This window comes from Dromiciops gliroides, chromosome 1 (genome assembly GCF_019393635.1).
Source record: "Dromiciops gliroides isolate mDroGli1 chromosome 1, mDroGli1.pri, whole genome shotgun sequence".
In the NCBI taxonomy this organism is placed as follows: Eukaryota; Metazoa; Chordata; class Mammalia; order Microbiotheria; family Microbiotheriidae; genus Dromiciops; species Dromiciops gliroides.
In genome coordinates, this window is record NC_057861.1 from 731,221,426 (window position 1) to 731,242,330 (window position 20,905).

At 38.8% G+C, this 20,905-nt stretch overlaps 1 protein-coding gene across 1 annotated transcript in view; it reads left to right on the forward strand.

Moving 5' to 3' along the window:
- Positions 1 to 20,905, forward strand: part of SUCLG2 (succinate-CoA ligase GDP-forming subunit beta) — a 338,383-nt gene that overhangs the window by 107,939 nt on the left and 209,539 nt on the right. The gene's annotated exons all lie outside the window — the stretch shown is intronic.

The following is a 20,905-nucleotide window of genomic DNA, read 5'->3' on the forward strand; positions in this document are numbered from 1 at the left end:
TTACTCAATTTCTTTAACAAGTTCTTAATCCATGTGCAGTCTGTTTGCAAGATTCACGTATTGATAAGATTAATTGGAGAGGTTGGCTATTCAGATGTACCTACTATTCTAGACAGTATGTAATTTTCTTCAGTTTTTTTCTTTTTTTAATCAGTGATCAGTTGGATCAGTTACTTTCCTGTTATGATATTTGTTTATAATATCCCAAGGCTTAATTCAATTAATATGTTATCAGAATTTTTTTGGAGGGTGTATCCAGATCTGTGATTTCATTAGTGTGGGAGCTCACACGGAGAAAACTCCCCCCAATGTTACCAAATGCTTGGTGACTCAGTGGATGGAGTGCTGGCCCTGGAATCAGGAAGACCTGAGTTCAAATCCAGCCTCACTGAGTTTCTAGCTTTGTGACTCTGGACAAGTCACTTAACTTCTGTTTGCTTCAGTTTCCTCAAGTCACTTAACCTCTGCTTGCTAGTTTCCCCATTTGTAAGATGGGGGATGATAATAGCCCCTACCTCCCAAGGGGCAACTAGGTGGCACAGTAGATAGAGTGCCTGGAGTCAGAAAGACTCATCTCCTTGAGTACAAATCTTGCTTTATATACTATGTGACTCTGAGCAAGTCACTTAACCCTGTTTGCCTCAGTTTCCTCATCTGAAAAATTAGCTGGAAAAGGAAATGGAAAACCATTGAGCATCTTTGCTAAATAAAACCCCAAATGGGGTCATGAAGAGTCAGACATGACTGAAACAATTGAACAACAATCTCCCAGGGTTGTTGTGAGGATCAAATAAGATAATAATTGTAAAGTTTTTAGTATTGTGTCCAGTATATACTAAACACTATATAAATGTTGGCTATTATTATCTATAATTTATCATCTTAGAGGGTCCTTGAGGCATCCTAAATTATCCAAGTTAATTGACTAGCTCATGGTCAATCTGCTTGTTTGTGTCAGAGGTAAGATTTGGACCCAAGTTTTCAATGATTCCAAGGCCAGTTTTTCTCCGTAATGTCATTCTACAAACAGAAAGGCTTTCCAAAAAGCCTTGTCATCAATGCTATTTCATTCACTTGCACCTTATACAAGACAACTTCTTTCACCCTCAAGTATATATCTTCCTTTTTAATATTTTTTTCTAAAATTCCTACTCTACAGATCACTGGGCAGAGTTATCTCTGTTGCCTTATCCATTATGGAGTCTATATAATTTTGACACCCATAACAGCTAGCATTTATATAGTGCTTTTAATGTTTGCCAAGTGCTTTACATATGTTATCTCATTTACTCCTCACAGCAACCCTTAAAGCACTATATGAATGTTAGCTATTATTTTAGATTTTGTTCATGGTAAATGGAGATGTTTGTAAATGTAACCCTTATTTCAAATGTCTTTTTCACAGAGACTATAAATATTGTTTCTGTAGCTTTAAGAGCCAAATAGAATGTTGTGAGAATCAGTTTTTACTGGCATATTTGAGGTGACAGCTGAGAAGTGTCTGTTTGTGCATCTGTAAAATTAGCTGATTGGACCTGATGTGGGCAACTAGGAGATGCAGTAGATTGAGTGCTGGGCCTGGAGTAAGGAAGACTCATCTTGCCAAGTTCAAATCTGGGTTTAGACACTTACTAGCTGTGTGACCTTGAGCAAGTCACTTAATCCTGTAGGCTTCAGTTTCCACATTTGTAAAATGAGCTGGAGAAGGAAATGGCAAATGACTTCGGTATCATTGCTAAGAAAACTCCAAATGGGGTCACAAAGAATCAGACAGGAATGAAAAATGACTGAACAGCATTCCCCCTTTTGGAGTACAGATTCCATTTTCACCTTAAGATAAACTTGCTTGGTTGGAACCCATGTTGAATCTACTAAAAACTCATTTTCTTTTCCTTCATTCTTTGCTGTTTTATGAAGTAATACTACTTATAACCTTGCTCCTTTAGTATGTTTTCAAGGAGTGACTATTCAAAAGCAGGCCATCAAAAAGCTAATGAAGAGATGTATGATGAAAATGGGTAGGCTGTCAGCACACTGACAATGATGATTTGCACATGAGAAGTGGGGCCTGGACTAGAAAGATGACCACTAAGTTCTCTTCTGTCTTTCAAACTTGGATCGTATTTTCCAGGAAATAGATGATCAGAAAAGAAATTAGCAAATAGATCAGGAAGAGAGAAAGATGGCAACAACTTAAGAGCTGCTCTTGTATAAATTAAAATCCAGATACCCCAGAAAAGGAGTTATCAACTTTTGTTATTGTTGTTGTTGTTGTCATAGACCTCTCTGGCAGTTTGACTAAGTCCATAGATTTTATTCTCAGAATTGGCTTTAAAGGAATAATAGCAAGGACAAAAAGATTATTAAGAAAGCCAATCATATTGAAATAAAGCTATCAAAATGAAATATCAAAACAAAACACTAGTTCATGGACATCAGGTTAAGAGTTTCTGCCCCAGAAAAAGGTCTCCAACACTTTAGGAGGATTTTTGGGAAAACATGGCCAAGAATTATTGTTTGTCCTTCATTTTTTTTTTTTTTTTTTGGTGAGGCAATTGGGGTTAAGTGACTTGCCCAGGGTCACACAGCTAGTAAGTGTTAAGTGTCTGAGGCCGGATTTGAACTCAGGTCCTTCTGAATCCAGGGCCAGTGCTGTATCCACTGCACCACCTAGCTGCCCCATTTGTCCTTCATTCTTGAAGAGGACCATGACTGATGTCATGGCTTGCAGTGAATTTGATTTAAGTCACTGCCCTTACTCTTTCCTCTAAAGCCACCTGTGTCCAGGGGCAAGATTTATTTCAGGATGACTGGAGAGGGCCCCAGATCTTTAAGGAAATTGGACTTAAGTGACTTACCCAGGGTCACACAGCTAGTAATTGTCTTAGGGTTTGAACTCAGGTCCTCCTGACTCCAAGGCCAGTGCTCTATTCATAGCACCACCTAGTGGCCCAAGAATTGCACAGGATGAGGATGTATAGATGGGCAATGATCTCCATGAACGATAGTGGAGTACCCCCATCAATGAGATGATGAAGCCAGTGAAATTTTGAAGAAAATAAGGCAAGAAAAACTGTTTTAAGAATACTATGAAAGGAGTAATAGGTTCATGTTAATTATTTAAATTACTATCATTTAAAAGATACCTTTCCATACTGGAGCCTTTTGAGTTATAATGACTCTGAGTATATTTCTCCCCAAAGCCAGATGGTTAGAGGAGGATGGAGGAGTGCCTGAATAAGATGACTCTCATGTAGCCATTTTTATCCTGTCCTTCCTTTATAGTGAATCTTAGGCTTGTCATTGTGGTGTCTGGCTTCAGTCCCATTTTGCTAATGTACCACATCATGCCGATATATTTCTTTCCTTGTGTTATACAGACTGCTTTCCAGTTTGCTGAAACTCTAAATCAAATCCAAGTTTGAAATAAAGATCTAAGCACATGCCAGCCTGGAAAAATAAAAAGTCAGTTGAACTTGTAAATCAACTGTATGAAATATACATGTATACATGGATATGGATATGGATACACATATACCCATGTGCACATGCCTGAGACCCAGTACTTTTGATGCAACAGAGCAGGGCAAAGTCATCTAAATGCAGGGTGCATTTGCTTCTACTTCTGGCAATGAGGTCTGTTTACAAAATATAAGAGATTGTAAGATTGGTAAAATTCAGCTGCTCCCAAAAAATACACTGGGTTTTTTAGAAGGGAGAATTAAAACACACAAATCTGGATAATTTTGTGTTTACATACTCTCTTCATAAGCATTGCCTATTTGGCAAAGACAAAGTAATTAGGACCGACGAAGCATGACTTAGCTTTTTTTTTTTTTTCCTGGTACCCATTAGTATATCATAGGACTAGAACATGGTACTTCAGATGTGATAACCACTTCAAATCAGTGTCAGTGTAGAACATCTCCTAACTCCTGGAGGACAAGAGTAAAAGGTGTTTAGAAATGTTTGGGTTGGGGGCAGCTAGGTGGTGCAGTGGATAGAGCATCGGCCCTGGATTCAGGAAGACCTGAGTTAAAATCCGGCCTCAGACAGTTGATACTTACTAGCTGTGTGACCCTGGGCAAGTCACAATCCCAATTGCTTCACCAAAAATAAATAAATAAATAAATAAATGCTTGGGTTAGAGGATCCCTGGCAAATTGAGATGCATGGATTTAATGTACATGCTCCTGTGTATTCATTTAGATATTTGCAAATCAAAAACACACAATAATAAATGAACAAGCTTTGCTCCTTCACCTTGATTTTACATCCGCCGCGTTTGAGGAAATATGAGGCTACCAGAAGGCTTGATTTTGTCTTTCCAGGGAGAATGAGATTCACTCTAAGTTGAGAGAGCATTTATCCAAATATTTATTTTTGCCAGAATATGTCAGAGCCCTTAAGCTTGGAGCTTACCTTTGTTTGTTTCATTTCTTAGTAAAACAAGTAAAAAGATGTAATGGAGAGTGAAAGGAAGGGCTATTCCTTTGCCAGAAGAAAGTGGCTTCCATTTTTTCTACCTAGGGTTTTTTTGGGTTTGCCTAGTGTGAAGTGCTTTCTATGGGTTGGAGATCACTAATTAACTGTGAATGAGAGATAACAAGATAACCAAAGACCTACACTAATTTCTCTGTGGTTATCTAAGAATATGGGTTTGTAGTAAATGATTGCTTTTTTTAGTGTCTGTGAACTCTTTAGCCACCTGCTGTTTGCTTAAGTAAATGTTAGAGTGATTGTTGTGAAAGGGTACTTGAATTGCAGTGGAATCCTAAATGCCTGGGGGTTGAGGGGATGCCCCTTATGGAAAATGTGGGGTTTCTAGGGAGTGATTTTCTCTCTTAGTATTTTGCATGAGAAAGGGCACAACTATGTTAATATTTACCACTGCTGAATGTTTGCTTTGGGCACTATCTCCCAGTGTTACCAGTGGGTATTAGTAAAGTGGGCTGAAAAATGAAGGGATGACCTTTCTTTGATTTGTAGAAAATATTGAAAGTTGAGGGCTCAATGAGAAACCAGGGGCATTTCAGCAGCTATTTCTGAGATTTGTTGCCAAATACGGCATTTGAATGCAGCATGAAGAGGCCAAATTTCCATTTTAGAATAGAATTGCTATTTGGAATGGAGGTCAATTCCATTTTGTCACTGGAATATATTCATGAAGAGGAATATTCTTGAAGAAAGAGGTTTAATTACTATCTCTTCAAATGGAGGGAATGAAGTAACTAACACCTGATTAATTCACACAGAGTAGATTTCCCCTTAGAAGGTAAACTCCTTGAGGGCAAGACTATGTATTTTTATCTCCAGCACTTAGCATGAAGTTTGGGCTTGGCAATAGCAGGATATCAATAAGGACTTAGTGACTGTTTGCCAGCCCCCTCCAAATACTGATGCTTGTTTTAGACCATATGCTCATATGCCATATGATTGTCTGGAATTACTTTCAAGGAACCAACTTTGAAGGATGAGTAACTCCAGATTTTTAATTGGATAAAAAGATGGATTCTGGGCTTGAGTTGTTATAGATTTGAGAGATGTATGCAGATTGTTAGATTTGTCTCATAGTTATGGAAATCTGAAATGGAAAAAAATATGGGAAATTATAACTTTGACCCATTTACTCCAATTATTGATCATAAGAGTATTTTATAATAAGAATAATTGTTATCATTGACTTTTTAAACAAATCTCTTAGTCTTTCTGTGGCAGGTACCTGCTTTCAATGCTATTTAATTTTGACAATTAAACTGCATTCAGGCCCAGAGAATAGAAAGCTATTTAAATGGTAAAAATTAGTAACTAAAGCAGGATCCTATATTTAGAGCTGGAAAAAGTCTCAGAGGTCACCCCTCCCCCCCTTTTTTTGTGGGGCAATGAGGATTAAGTGACTTGCCCAGGGTCACACAGCTTGTAAATGTCAGATGTCTGAGGCCGGATTTGAACTCAGGTCCTCCTGAATCCAGGGCTGGTGCTCTATCCACTGCACCACCCAGCTGCCCCCATCCCTCACTTTTCAGATGAGGAAACCAAAGCCCAAGAGGGTAAGTGATTTGCCCAAGGTTATGAATGTAATAGGAAGAAGAGCTGGGATTTGACCCCCCACCCACATAAGGTACCTTTTTTTTTGCTACACTGTTTATTTTGAGGTAGGGCACCCCAAATATTTTTTTTCTTCACAGTGTTAAAGAATTTAATGGAATTGCATGCTTGAAAACTGAGGAAATCATAAGTGAGAGAAACTATCCATTCAATTTGCACATTAGCTTAACTTTCCAAAGGAGCAATTTCCTCTCTTTGTCACTCTTGGTTTGTACACTTCTTTTGCCTGCTTGAAAAACATAACTAGTTGCTGGCTGGAGACAGTTTTGATCTTGGAGTAAGGAAGAACTGGGTTTGAATATGCCCCAGATAGTTTAAAAAAACAAGCAAATTCTATTCTATGTCTTTTGATATCATTTCTTTTGAAATCATTTTCATTTCCAAATAAAACCTTCTTTTTTGCCCTTCCCAGTGAGCCCTTCCCTACATCACAGAGAATTAAAATGAGGAGACAAGCGAGTTCAGCAAAACCACAGTATCTATTACCTACGTTTAGCAGTATAGGCAATATTCGGCACCCATAATTCGGGGCTTCTATAAGGAAGGGAAAGAAAATAATTTTCTCATGTCTATGAGGTCAGGCTGTGTTATTATCATTGTTCAACAATTTTTTGTTGCTTTTGTTGTTGGTCCTTCCATTTATATTATTAATTATGCATAGTGTTTTCTTGGTTTGACTTGCTTCACTCTGCATTTGTGTATATGTTTGTCCATGCTTCTGAGTTTTTCATATTTAATTTCTTGAAACACAATAATATTCAGTTATTTTCATATACCATAATTTCTTTAGTCATTCTTCAGTCAGTGGGTATAGAAGTTGTTTCCATATTCTTTGCTACTACAAAAATTGTTGGGCAGCTAGGTGGCACACTGAATAAAGAACCGGCCCTGGATTCAGGAAGACTGGAGTTCAAATATGGCCTTAGACAATTGATACTTACTAGCTGTGTGACCCTGGGCAAGTCACTTAACCCTCATTGCCCCGCCCCCAAAAAATAAAATTAAAAAAAAATTATTGCTATGAATATTTTGTTGTATATGTGGTACTTTTTGTCTTTGACCTTGGACAGTGGGATACCCAGGTCAAGTGATATGGATATTTTAGTCAATTTCTTAGTATGATTCTTAATTCCAAATATTCCTAGAATAGAATAGTTGGACTAATCCATAACTCCATGAACCATATATTAATGAACCAATCTTTTCCACAGACCCTTCAACATGGATTATTCTTGTCTTTCGTTATCTTTGCTAATTTGCTAGGTGTGAACTCACCTAGAGTTGCTTTGATCTGTATTTCTACTATTATTTTAACAATGTCTATATTTTAAATACTTAAAGGAGATATCTTTACATTGAACCTCTCTGAACTTTAGTTTTCTACCTCCTACAGGGTGGTTGTGAGAATGAAAAAAAAGTATGTAAAGTGCTTTATAAATAATAAAGGACTACATTATTATCAATTATAACTAATAGCCTTAATGGTCCTTTATGTTATTATTATCATGCACTTTTATTTGCATTATTATTATTGACTTTAATTCACTTTGACAGACTACAGCTAGAGATTTGAGAGTGGGACAGTTATATCGTCAGTCACCAGAGGTGTAAATATGGAGTAAAAACATCCATCAGTTTCTCTACTGGTAAAAGTCACATCACCATAGCACTGGCCATTAAGATTAGAACCATCCTTGGCCTTGGACATGAGACCTGCCAAGCCATCAGAATGACATTCTCTCTCTCTTTGTCTCCCCCTCCTGGCTTCCATAGCTTATTTCAGCTTCTCAGTTAAAATCCCACCTTCTGAAAGATATGTTTCCTAATCCCGCTTAATGTTAGTACTTTCCCGCTGGTATTATCTACAATCCATTCTAGATATATCTTGTTTCTACATAGTTGTGTCCATGTTATCTCCTCTGTTAGAGGAGCTCCTTGAAGGCAGGAACTCCTTTTACCTTCCCTTGCGACCTCAGCTCCTATCACAATGCCTGGACATAGCAGGTAATTAATAAATGCATGTTTATTGGAATTGACCTGATAATAGTTCATAGGTCAAGGATCCACTAGATTCCCACAATGTGACATCCAAACCTACAAAGAGAAACTTTCCTCTTGATGAAGAACACAAAGGAAGTAAGAGAAGCTGTTTCTTAGTAAAGAGCTACAGATGCTATTGAAGTTCCAATTCTCTCCATAGCATTTCAGCCACTTTGTGTGTGTGTGTGTGTGTGTTAAAGAATAGAAAATTAGTTTTAATTGTTACTTATGAGGCACCATATGGCTACTCTGTAATTTTGGCTTCCCAGGGAGAAGCATGTGCATATGGAAAATGAAATTAATTGGAAATCACACCCTGAAATCTATTATTAAGTTAATATAGCTAACAGCTTGTGGGGTGTCCTCATCCACAGCATGATGTAATTGCACACAATAATGAGTAACTATAAACCGTTCTAGGACACTCACAGGGATAAAGAGAGGTCAGGTGGATCGGCTTCACAAAGGAATATCCTGGATGGAGGCTGCTTCATCTACCATCAGAGTCCTTCTCACTGGATAAACACATTGGGGCAAAGAAATTTAATCATATTTAAATGGATTCGTCCACAGGCCTTTTTGAGATTCACGGCCAAATGCATTTTTTAAACAATATGTGGAATAAAGTTGGAGTGAGTTAAGGTCACTTTGGGGAGAATATGCAATGCTCTCCTTAAACTATTAGGAGCTTTCTACTAAATTGTAGAGTATTTCATAGTATTTAATAGAGAGGTCATGTGGCTTAAGGGCTAGATTCCTGGAGTGTGGGACTTGTAGTTAAGATTAGGTACCAAAAGCCCCTTCTCACTCCTAATATCCTTATTACCTGGGCTTTACACTGTGTATGTTTTGTATGGACATCGTTATTTGTATGTCATTGCTTCCATAAGAGTGGGAGGTCCCTGAGGGTAGGTGCTATATATATATTTTTTTTTTGTTTTACCTTTTTTTTTTTTTGGATTCACTGTGTTTGATCAATACTTGGCATATGGAAGACACTTCTATGTTTTCTATGTTGTTAACTGATTCATTGAAAATGGGTTCAAATCATGCCTCTGATATTTGCTCTCAACCAATCAATAAGCATTCATTAAATGCCTACTATATTCCAAACACTGTGCTAAGAACTGAGAATTTAAAAATAAATTAAAGGTTCATCTCTTGGTGCTGGACATTTTCTCTGGCTCTTCCCGATGGCTGGAAAACTTTGCTCATTTGCATCTGCTAGTTTCCTTTTTCTTTGTATTGCCAGGCTTAGCACATCATAAGAGTTCTATCAATAAATGTTGATTCATTCATTTCTCTCACAAGAATCTTCACAAATTCAAAATGAGGGGGGCATGGTTAAATATAATAGCTTATCTGAATAAGATCAAAGGCAGGTATTCTTTTTTTTTTCCTTTGGTGGAGCAATGAGGGGTAAGTGACTTGCCCAGGGTCACACAGTAAGTGTCAAGTGTTTGAGTCTGGATTTGAACTCAGGTCCTACCAAATCCAAAATCAGTGCTTTATCCACTGCACCACCTAGCTGCCCCAAAGGAAAGCATTCTTTTTATTTATTTATTTATTTGTTTGTTTGTTTGTTTGTTTATTCATTTATTTATTTATTTATTCATTTATTCATTCATTCATTCATTTTTTTTTGGTGAGGTGATTGGGGTTAAGTGACTTGCACCCGGTCACACAGCCAGTAAGTATTGTGTCTGAGGCCGGATTTGAACTCAGGTCCTCCTGACTCCAGGGTTGGTGCTCTATTCACTGTGCCACCTAGGTGCCCCAAAGGCAGGCATTCTTAACCTTGAGTCTGTGAAGTTTTTTTTAAATTGTTATTAAGATAACTATATTTTAAAATAATTGGTTTCCTTATAATTTTATGTTTTTTATTTTATGCATTTAAGAACATTATTCTAAGGAGTCCACAGACCTCCCTAGACACTGCCCAAAGAATCCAAGACACACAAAAAAGTGAAGAACTCCTGACCTATGGGTTTCACTTTATTGAAAATTCAATATAAGTCAATATTGTGATATGGCAACCAAAAATGTTGATTAAACTTAGGCTGAATTAAAAGACTCATCTTGTCCAGAATTAAGGAATATAGAGTTCCAATGTCATCTGCCCTGGTTGGATCACATCTGGAGTATTGTGTTCAGTTCTGAGTGCCATATTTTAGGAAGGACATTGATAAATTGAAGTGCATTCAAAGAAAGACAACCAGCTCTGTCAAGGTCTTGGAATTCATACTACCAGATAATTGGTTGACAGAATTGGAGATGTTTATTCTTGGAAAGAGAAGGCATGTGAGAACATCATATCTGTCTTCAGATATATAAATGACTATCACTTGAAAGAGCAAGTAGACTTATTCTGCTTGCCCCCATTTTTTCCCCATTTGACCTTCAGAGTGGAATATTTCTCTTATGTCCATGAATTAACAATGACTATTCATCTGTACATGAATTAATACTGTTGAAAGTCTCATCCTGTTTGGGAGCTAAAAATAGAACCCTTAAAGTATCCTGAATTACCTTTGATTGAACAATCTATTTCTCACCAAAACACCATCCCCTATCCCAGCTTGGACAACTTGTCATTCTTTCCTGCCTCCACCCAGACCTGACCTTCCAGAAATTATGCTCTTTTTTCCCCCCTCTTTACTTCTCACACTCAATGTTTGGAACTCCATTCTGGATTTGAGCTCTCTTTATTGGTGGGCAAGTTCAACACTCAAGGACAGCCACTGGTTTCCCATCATCTACAAAGTTCAGCCTCAAACTATTCACATGTAACCACAATATGATCCCCATCTGAAGGAGATGGGTTTTAGTCTCATTTCAGCCCCAATCCTAAGAAGGTATTCCCAGAGGTCAACAGTTTCGGGTGCATTGTAGGCACTTAATAAATTCTTGTTACCTGACTGAATAAATGAATTAAAAAGCATGTATTAAGTCCTTATTGTGGACACTGATGCTATACTATGTGTTGCCAACAAACAGGGATGCTTACCATTCTTCAACTGTACCTTGCCCTTTTGTACCTTTGTTCAAGCTTTTCAATTTATTAGAAGGTCCTCTTCTTTTCTTTCTGTGAAAACAAACAAAAACAAACAAATAAACAAAAAAAATCGCATACAGTTGAATCCCTTAATGCCTCCCACATGAGGCATGTCATGGTCTCACCAGGGGGAAAATGCATTATCTCTCCCTTCTCTAAATTCTCATCTGAACTTCTTCCATCTTAATTCCTTTTTGAACATGGCGGTTACATATGCACATGACTTATTCTTTCTCCTCCATCATTTTACTTATTGTTGTGTGTTCCTGAGCTCCTAGCATGGTTCTTCACACAGAGCTGGCAAATGAGAAGCATTTGTTGAAGTATTTCTAGAATTCCCTAGGGCCCCCCCCCATGTATCATGTTTTTATTTATATTTTGATAGTTCATTTAGTTACACGGCCTGTGTTTTCTTCACTCTTAGCCCATTCCCTTCCGATATCCATAGCTGTCATCTGGCACAAATGTCCCTGGCACAGTCTTCACATTTCCTGGTGGAGCAAACATAATTTGGCACCATCTGGAGCTGGTTAACTTTAGTCCTCATTAGCAGGCTGAGAGTTGTATGAATATGGTGGAGTACTCCCCTAGCATGGATTCCCAGATCCTACCACTTACTTTGCATCCTGCAGGGACTCACTCCTGTACTATCTTGCCTCTTCCTCTCCTCTCTTTCCTTCCTCCTCCCCTTTCCTCCTCCCTTCTTCCCTTCCCTCCCCTTTTTTCCTTCTTTCTCCTCTTTTCCTCTTTCCTCTCCTTCATCTCATCCCCTTCCCCATCTCTTCTTTCCCTCCTCCCTCCTCTTCATGCCTCTCTTTTCTTCTCTCTTCCTTTTCTTACCCTCCAATCTCTGCTCTCCTACCTGTTTCTGTTCCCTTTGCTGCCTTCTCTTCTCTTTTCTCCCCCCTTCCCTCCATTCTTTACCCCCCTTTCCTCTCTTCTTCCTCCTCTTCCTTTCTCTTCTTTCCCCTCTCTTACTTCTCTAGCTATTCCTTCTGTTTCCTTTGCTGACCTCCTTTCTCCTTTCTCCTCTTTCCCCTCTCCTCCTACCTCTCTGGCTACTCCTTCTCTGTCTATTTGCTGACTCTATTTCTCCCCTCTCTGTTTCCTAGCCATTAGAGAACCTATATAGCAACTACCCCTGGCATACCCAACATAATGGTTTCTTTCAGAAAGGCCCAAATTGAATTATAAACTATTACGGATTGACATAAGACATAGAAGATGATGTGAGCAGATGGAAGAAAGGAAGCCTTGCAGGGAAAAATCACATCATAAATCACTCTTAGAAAGTAGCCTTAATAGCTTCATTATATATTAGAGACTGCTAATCTGGGTAGGTATAGAACCAACATTCCAGATTTTTAGAACTGGAAGACAGGGGCAGATAGGTGGTGCAGTGGATAGAGCACCGGCCCTGGATTCAGGAGGACCTGAGTTGAACTCTGGCCTCAGACACTTTACATACTTACTAGCTGTGTGACCCTGGGCAAGTCACTTAACTCCAATTGCCTTACAAAAAAAAAAAAAAGAAAAAAATAGAACGAGAAGATGCTGGAGAGGACTTCAGATCCATTTGTTGTTCAATCTTTTTCAGTTGTATCCCATTCTTCTTTCTTGGCAAATATAATGGAGGGTTTGCCATGCCTTTCTCCAGCTCATTCTACAGATTAGGAAACTGAAGCAAGAGGGTTAAGTGATTTGCCCAGATTCATACAACTAGTGAGTAACTGGGGTGGGATGTGAGTCACCTGCAGGGGCATATGCCCATGGCCCAATAACCCCAGCTCCCTTCAAGGTTCAGCTCAGGTGCCACCTCTCACAAGAGGTTTTTGTGATGATTCCTCTAGATCCCTCTTTCCTTAACAGTTAAAAAAACCCTTTGCTTTTCACGTACATATTGTTTCTTCTTAGTAGAATATGAGGTCCTTGAAGTCAAGAACTCTTCTTTTTTTTTGAGAGGGTATTCTTATTTCTAGATCTTAGCACAGTCCCATAGCTCATAGTAGGGGCTTAATAAATGTTCATGAGTTGAATTGAATTGAATTACATCAACTGCATTTGCTTTGACCCAAGGGATTCAGTCCCAAATTAAGATATCCTACAATTTTGTTTCTCTTCTGTTAAAAACTCAAGATAAATGTTTCTGAGTGATACCTTTTACCAAATACATTAGTGGTGGCAAGGATGACAAAAGTGAATTTTTGCATAATAATGCTACCCTTCAGGAGTCTAAGTGAATCTAAAACCTACATGGACACATTGGTTGGGGAATGGACAGGTGGGGGTTTATGTTAGAATGGATTTCTTAAAACATTGTTTTGCTTTCTAGGTAGCTTTGTTTCAGAAACCTTGCAGGCATTTTATACCTGAAATCTGATGTCAAAACTTCAGGTAGAAGACAATTATACTGTCAGACTAGAAAAGCTTTCCATTCAAAGATTGCAGCCTTTGCCTCCTGATCATGTAAGCATGGGACTGGGACCCTGAACTCTAACCCTGCCTCTCCCTTGGGTAGCAGCTTTGCTTGTGGCATACCACTTTCTTGGAAGAGGTGGGTAGAGCTGTATTCAACTGTTCTGAAGGGGAGACGTTATGAACCTTTGATGCAATTGCAGTTACATTTTGATTCTTCACTTACACTTACACAAAACTGCCAATTTGGAAAATTCCTGTTGAAGACAGCAACGTGCATAGTCATCAGATCTTACCATGCAATTGCCACCTTCATGGCAAGTGATTGCTTGGGGGATTCTGCAGAAAGTGAATCATCTCTCCGCCCAATTTTGTTTTGGGGGATGCTTGTTTTTCAGATGTGGGAAGCGAGGTTAATTTTAAGTCTCCTCTGCTTCTTCCCAAATATATAATATAATAGTAAGTGTTTAGACATTCCCCATATAAAGGCTAACTTAGATATATAAGGGGTAGCTAGTAGTAAAGTGGATAACGTCCTTGGTCTGGAGTCCGAAAGACCTGAGTTCAAACCCAGTTTCAGACACCTACTAACTGTGTCACCGTGGACAAGTCATTTAACTTCTGTTTGCCTCAGTTTCCTCATCTAGAAATTGGAAATTATAACAACCACCACCACCACCACCACCACCCACCACCACAACCAACAACAACCACCACCACAACAAACAACAACAAACAACAATAACAACACCTACTTCCCAGGGTTATTGCATGGATCAAATGAAGTATTTGTTTATAAAGTGGGTGGGGGTTAGCACAGTGCCTGACATATAGTTGGCATTATGTAAATGCTTTTTCTTTTCCTTCCCCATGTTCTGCCTTTCCCCCTTTCCCTTTTTTTTTTTTAAGTGAGGCAATTGGGGTTAAGTGACTTGCACAGGGTCACACAGCTAGTAAGTGTTAAGTGTCTGAGGCCAGATTTGAACTCAGGTACTCCTGACTCCAGGGCCGGTGCTCTATCCACTGCGCCACCTAGCTGCGGCCCTGCCCCCCTCCCCCCCCTTTCCTTTTTAAGAATGCCCTTTTGGTGGGAGCAGCTAGGTGGTGCAGTGGATAAAGTACCAGCCCTGGATTCAAGAGGACTTGAGTTCAAATCTGGCCTCAGACACTTGACACTAGCTGTATGACCCTGGGCAAGTCACTTAACCCTCACTGCCCCACCAAAAAACAAACAAAAAAGAATGCCCTTTAGGACAATATACAAATGTAAGAATTTAGTAGAATGTAAGCTCCCTGAAGACAGGGACTGATTCTTTGTTATCATCTGTACTCCTTGGGCCTAGTGCTTGACATAAAGTAGGTACTCAATAAACATTTGTTGATTCTATTAAAGGCTTTTAATGGACATTATTTTCTAGGCTAGGACTAAATCCCATTCCAATTTATATTTTTTTTCTTTTAAGAAAAAAAATGGTGTGGACTGTTGAGAAGCATGGGAGTGAGAAGGACATTTGAAGAGGAATGGCACCTGATCTCTTAGACTCTATAGAAGTTCCTCCTCTTCCCCATAATTTACTTTATTAGTCTCTTATCTCAGCTGACTTTTAAAAATTAAAAATCTATCATTTTAATCCATGTCAACAAAACTGGATTAAATTTGGCAGTGAGATGGCTCAGTGTATAAATTATTAGACTTGGAGTCAGCAAGGCCTGAGCTCCCATCCTGCCTTAGGTACAAATTACTTAAGCCTCTCTTAGCCTGTTTCCCCTTCTGTACATTAGGTATGACTAGCACCTAACTCACTGTGTTGTTGTAAGAATTAGATGATGTGAAGTGCTTGGCAAGCCTTTGTGTATCTCATCACCACCACCACCACCACTATCATCATCAATGTCATCTGATCAAGGGATGTAAGGGACTTTTCATTATTGAGTCCAACTACTTAGTTTTGGGGTCAAGGAAAGTGAGACCCAGAGATATTTAATGATTTGTTCAAGGTCACATAGGTAGTGAGTAACAGTCAAGATTGGAACCCAAGATCTCTGATTCAAGATTAAAGACAAAGCTAAAGGTGATTTACTTATTTATTTATTCATTCATTCATTTATTTATCTATTCATTCATTCATTTATTCATTTATGCAGCATTATTATGGATATTATTTTCCATGCTAGGACCAAAATCCCATCTTGCCTCATGTTTTCTTCCTTTATGCAAAAGATGAGGAGCATGAGGGATGAGAATACAATTTGAAAATGGTTGTTATTAACTTTGATAGAACAATCTCCTCTCTCTATATGTCCTCGTTTGTGTACTGTCTCCTTTGACCTAGAAAGACCTTTAGGAGGGATGGCATCTGTCCTTGCAGACTTTGTAGCTCCTCCAGCACTCCTCACCCACATCAGTCTCTGTTAATTTAGCTGACTTTTAAAAATTACTTCCCTTGCATGAACCAAGGGCATCCCATTTTTCAGGGTGATACTGTTTTTAGAACTTCCTGACAGGTGTCCCAGGAAATCCTTCCAGATTGGCAATTTGGCGCCTTGCCTCTTTCTTCAGCTTAAATCACCTTGCACATGTATTGTGACAGGCTCATGCTGAGAGGCTACCATGCCAGGTCAATGGCACATATGAAGCTCTGGATGTTTCTACAGGACACCAGCATCTTGGAATGAAAAGCTAACATTTCTGGCAGTCCTCAGGATGCTTTATTTACTCGTCTGGCTTTTTAATGTCATGTAGACCTGGTCCCTGAAGACCAGGTTGATGAGGGCTGGTTGAAAATCACAGGGGCACAGATGTTGGTTTCTATTCTGAAAAGAAGGTTGTTATAGCAGCATTTTTGTGGTATAAAAACTTGAAACAAACTAGGCTACCGTTGACAAGGAAATGGCTAAACAAATTAGAGTCTATGAACGTAATGAAATACCATTAAGCCAAAAGAATATGAGAAATTTGGAAAAAGCATAGGAAAACTTCTATGAAGTGATGCAGAAGAAATAAGGAAGATTCAAAAGTGAATTTTTAGAAGGACAATTAATGTTTTGTTTTGTTTGCAGGGCAATGGGGGGGGGGGGTTAAGTGACCTGCCCAGGGTCACACAACTAGTAAGTGTCAAGTGTCTGAGACCGGATTGGAACTCAGGTCCTCCTGAATCCAGGGCCAGTGCTTTATCCACTGTGCCACCTAGCTGCCCCCAGAAGGACAATTAATGTAAAGGAAAACTTTACAGATAGGTCTAAGAGCCCTGAAAGTGACCAGACTTCCCATACCATCAGTACTGTTTGCTGCCAAGCCCTACTCATTGCCATCATCTGGGACAGGTAATTTCTGTGGAGAAGGGGTCAGCCATTCCCTTCTATGGCCAACCATTTGCCACACACAGGCAGGCAATTCAGACTAGCTGATTCAGCAAGACACTCTGAGGAAGAGGCAGGAGGCAGAATTTGCCACAGAAACCAAAGGCCCACCTCCACCTTGACCACTCTCACTCCTCAAATTCTGATGGAGACATTGTAGAACTCTGAAGCCAAGAGTTTGGGATTAGTGCCTCAAGGAATTATACTGAGAAGCAGCCCCTGAGGGGGAAGAACAGCCTGGCAAAGAAAGGCTTGGGTATATGTTACCACCACATTTACTGAAGACATAGAAAAGAAAGTTCTTCCTGCCAAAGTCCTTAGCACTTTCAAATTGGTCAATATCAGAAACTGATAGGATTCTACCAATGGAAATGACATTAAAGACATGACCTTCTGTTGCTAAATGAGATGCTTGGCAATCACTTAAGCAGGACTGGCATGTAGTAGGCATTATATCAGTACTTACTTATTATTGTTTTCCTCCCACACCCAAAGGAGCATAGAGTTGCAGCTGAAACCTAGTGTATGTGTTATCTCCCTAATTAGAATGTCAACACTTTAAGGGCAACAACTTTTTTTTCTCTTCTTATGTCCAGTGCATAGCACAGTGCTTTGGAAATAATAAGCACTTAATAAATGTTTTTTTTTTCCCATTCCTTTATTTGTTAAGTAAATGATAGCTAACCTCAGAATAATTGTGATGAGTTATCCTGGTTCTGGAGAACAATTGTACTTTTAGCCTCTTGATTGAGAAGTGCCAGAGAGGGGGGCTATGGGTGTGTAATGTTGCATTTGCTGTCAGATGGGTGTGCCTAGTAGGTTTTACTGAATTGTTTTTCTTTGCTACAGTGGGAGCGAGGTAGCATATGTCATGAAATCACTGTGATCTAAACACACACACAAAACCAATTAATCAATTTTGAAACAGGATTTTGATACCACTCAGTAAACATCTTTCAGTTTTGGATTTGTTTCTTTTGATCACAAAACTGAAGTTCCATAATCAATTTTCTAATTTGATTTAATTGTCTTTAAGTTAAGATATGATTTTAGGCCTAAAAAGTATTCAGGTGTAGTGTTTCTTGACTCATCAAGTAAGAAGCATGATTCTCTCTTACTGCTACACTTATATGCGCTAGTACGACTGTGTAAAAATCGCCATAAATTTTCTTTCTTTTATTACATATGGAGGCCAGCCTGTGCCTCCCCAAAGTGGTGATTTACATTTTCCAGCATTGGTTCATGTCAAGGTGACTTCTTTTCCTTCTTTCCTATATGTCCAACTTTTATCCAAAAGCAAAATATGTAACATGTTGTTAATTCCCCGATTTCTTATTTGCAATACTTGGCCCAGTTTCCCCTCCATTAACTCTGTAGCTCAGCAAAGCATTCAAAAAAGATGCAGTAGTATTCCAAAAGGAGGCTTTCCCAGCTAGCTCTACTGCTGTGTAGCTAATCAGAAAGATGTGATTTGGAAAACAGTCCAGGAAAACAGGTGGACATCTTGTTGATGCTGAGGGTTGGTCTAGAGCAGGTTCTTAATGAGAGCATGAAGCCAGGCTTTAGAATTATAACATTTGGATGTTTGCTGGTGATAGAACTGCTGACTTTTAGACCAGTGCTGACTTCTTTGACTAGTTAAATTCTCTCTTTACCCCAACATTCCTCCCTCCCCCAACCCCAACACACATATATCCCAGTTTTGCTGAATAGTCAGTTTTGTTGGAAGCATGAAAAAGACAATTAAGGACAGATAAGAAACCTGGTGAATAATATAACTAACATGGAGAAATAATGGATAGAGGCTAGAGATTGGCCCTGACATTTTACTGGTATAAGGAATAACTTGGGGAGGAGATGCTGTCTACCACTGAAGGTCCACAAATTCTCTGCAACTACTAGTCTTAGCTCCTGAAAGAACTATCAGGTTAAATGATTTACTAAGGATCACACCCCTAGTCAGAGGTAAGACTTGAACCCAGGTCTTCCTGACTCCAAGGTCAGCTCTCTATTCAGTTGCTCCTCCATGAGGAAAGGGAACTAGCAAAACTGCCAGTCCTGTGGCCCACATACTGCTTAAAAAATCAACCAAATATCTAGCTGTGTGACCCCAGGCAAGTCACTTAACCCTCATTACCCAGGAAAAAAAAAAGGAGTGTGTAAAAATCCAGTTTTCATAAACTGCTAGGTTCCCTCTACAGAAGACCATGAAAAGCCCTCCCCTTAACACCTGTGTTTAAAATTCAAGTGACAGACTTAGATTTCAAACACAATGAATAGATCAGGAAGAGCTATAAAAGCACAAGACATAGTCATTTTTAAACTCAGGCAGTTTGAAAGAGATGTAATAAATTACATGAAAACCTTGTAGATATGCTCATTTGAGGACAAGGGTTCTCAGATGTCTTTTGTCCCGTTACCTTCATGAGTAAGGATATGTCTTTGACCTACTTGATTCCTATACACCAACAGCCTGTCTTTTCTCAGTTTCTCTCTAAATATTTATCGATGATTTTAAAATGTATTGATACCTTTTATTTTAAATTATCAAAATTTCCTCTTTTATGTATCCCTTTTCATCTCCCTGAGTGCAATTCCATGCAATGAGGAATTTTTTTTTTAAATAGGAAGAGAAAGAAACTAGGAAACTCTAATAAATACATTGCAAACAATCACGATATAATTATCCATAGTTTTGGATGCTACACTTCTGTGTGGGCTTGGGGGGGGGGGAGGTTATCTTCTTTTATTGATTTTTTTTTATTTTTGCCCTAGAGGCACCATACTGACAAACAAGGTAGACACTACTTTAGAACCCAGTCTAGCCCAACAGGCCAGAGAAAGGAAAACACCCTGAGCAAAGACAGATGTCTAGAACTAACAAAGACCAAAAATGTGTCTTTCAGTGATAGCAAAATAGGTGTGTGTCATCCTTAAGGGGAGGGTCATCAACTTGATGGCTTAGAGCATTTTGAAGTTCTAAATATTCCCTCCAAGATTGCATAAATGATTTCTAGTTTAGAATTCGGAACTATTTACCTGTGAAATTAATTAATTCAAAGAATTTCTCCATGAAACAAGAAACTAATAAAGTTGAAAAATGCTGAACAGCAGGATTCCAAATAAGCAATCCCAAAATACAATGAAAGTTTAGTTCATTTCATATGATCATAGACTCAGAGTTGGAATGAACCTCAGAGGCTATCGAGTTATGTGAAAACTGAAACCTTTGCATACTAGCTCTGAGCAGGATGTAACAGCCTTGGTTGATGACTGAAGGACTTACTATATAGTGGAGCAGCACATTCAGCTTTTGGAGAGCTCTGATTATTACGATTAGTCTTCTTAAATTCAGTCAGCTTCTACCTACCTAACTTTAGCTTCTACACATTGGTCCAATATCTTATCTTAATTCTATGTGACAGCTTTTTAAATAGTTGTAGGAGGTCATCATAATCAGGTACCTTCTCCATTCCATACAACTGACCCCTCCAAGTTTTTATTATTTTGGCTGAAGATTCCCTTTATCTGTAACTACTTCTGATAGCATTATTATTATTTTTTTGTGAGGCAATTGGGGTTAAGTGACTTGCCCAGGGTCACACAGCTAGTAAGTGTCAAATATCTGAGACCAGATTTGAACTCAGGTTCTCCTGAATCCAGGGCCAGTACTCTATCCACTAGACCACCTAGCTGCCCCTTCGCATTATTTTTTTAATCATAAAAGTATTTTATTATTTTCCAGTTACCTGTAAATATAGTTTTCAACATTTGTTTCCATAATATTTTGAGTGTCAAATTTTTTTTCCCTCCCTCTCTTCCTTCCCCTGTCCCCCAGACAGAAAGCAACGTGGTATAGGTTATATATATACAATGATAGCATTATTTTTGATGGTTCTCCTTGGAGCAATTCCTCATGTTTTAGTG